The following is a 1,252-nucleotide window of genomic DNA, read 5'->3' as shown; positions in this document are numbered from 1 at the left end:
CAAAATCATCTGAGAAATGTCCTGCTTTAATCTCCCCTAGCTGCCATGGAGATGACTGCAGCAGCAGTGATTCCCTGGCACCTGCCAGAGCCCCGGAGTGTTCCCAGCAGGAGGGCAGTGCAGCCAATGTCACCGTGATTAGGGGACATTTCAGAGCTCATCTCAGCACCAGCAAGGGTTTTACAGGGAGTACAAGCTCATCAGGAAAGACACTCAACAAACCCAAACCAGCACAAGTTTCAGTCCTGTCTCACTTCAAGTTTTAATCTCGTTCTGCCTAGTTACCTTATAACAGATACAGAACATTTTAATTCATCATCCCAGCAGTTTTAACAGCTTCTTAAGAAACCAGTATCTGCAGTATCTGCATCAGACACAGAATAAAAAAAGCCACCTGTAAGATAAAAGGTAAAATACCTTTTCTTTATCACTGCCACCCCGTATCAATTAAGAAGAATACCTGAGATATCTAACATTAGGCTATCCAAGACACAGCAGGGTGTTTCAGGAGTGTTTCAGAGCACAGATAAAACTTGAGAAAAGGTAGGAATAAATATTTATAAACAGTCTTGTGAATTCTGACTTGGCTCAGCCATCTTTATCAGAGCAGAATATTATTTACATAATAAAATCAAACCCCTATCTGTAAACAAAAACTAATAATCAGGGCAATAACGTGCTGAGGGCAAAGGATTTTTGTCTCAGGTGAAACAAATGTAACTCATAAACACCAGAGCACCAGTCAGTGAGAAATGACATCTGCCCAAAGCTGAAGAATCAGCTGTAAATGATGCACAAACAAACACAGTATTTACCCAAAACTGTCACGAAAAGCTTGAATAAAATATAAGGCAAAAGAAACCTCTCTGTGAAGAAATTACAAACTGCAAATGGAAACAGCTGAAACCTCAGAATGTAAAGAGAAGTTCCTTTGTGCTGCATTTGAAATGAAGGAAGGCCCAAGCTGAGGTGGAGGCAGAGATGCTCCCAGCCCTCCCTGGGCACTGCAGGGGCACCCTCCGGGCTCGGGGCTGACTGGCAGGGAGGGTGGGGTCACCCCCGGCTGCCAAACCCCAAATAAACACCCCCCAAGGCCACTGTGTGTGCTGAGAGATCAACATCTTCCACCCCGGGGGGATCACACAGCAGTGCTCCACTGGGAACACCCCCCAAAGGAGCTGCCCGGGACAGGGGGCTGGGGATGTTCCCTGTGGGCAAAGGGGGATTGCTTTCCATGGGATAGTCCCTGTGG

At 46.1% G+C, this 1,252-nt stretch overlaps 1 long non-coding RNA gene across 1 annotated transcript; it reads right to left on the bottom strand.

Moving 5' to 3' along the window:
* Positions 1 to 246: 246 nt before the first annotated feature.
* LOC113949239 lies at positions 247 to 538 on the bottom strand. Its single transcript, XR_003528395.1, has 2 exons — positions 461 to 538; positions 247 to 364 (listed from the first exon to the last, which is right to left on the bottom strand). It is a non-coding gene; the product is annotated as an uncharacterized LOC113949239 (long non-coding RNA).
* Between the last annotated feature and the right edge of the window lie 714 nt (positions 539 to 1,252).

The sequence above is a fragment of the Corapipo altera genome, unplaced genomic scaffold (genome assembly GCF_003945725.1).
Source record: "Corapipo altera isolate COAL_440 unplaced genomic scaffold, ASM394572v1 113, whole genome shotgun sequence".
In the NCBI taxonomy this organism is placed as follows: domain Eukaryota; kingdom Metazoa; phylum Chordata; class Aves; order Passeriformes; family Pipridae; genus Corapipo; species Corapipo altera.
This window is presented reverse-complemented; position numbering and strand designations above follow the sequence as displayed.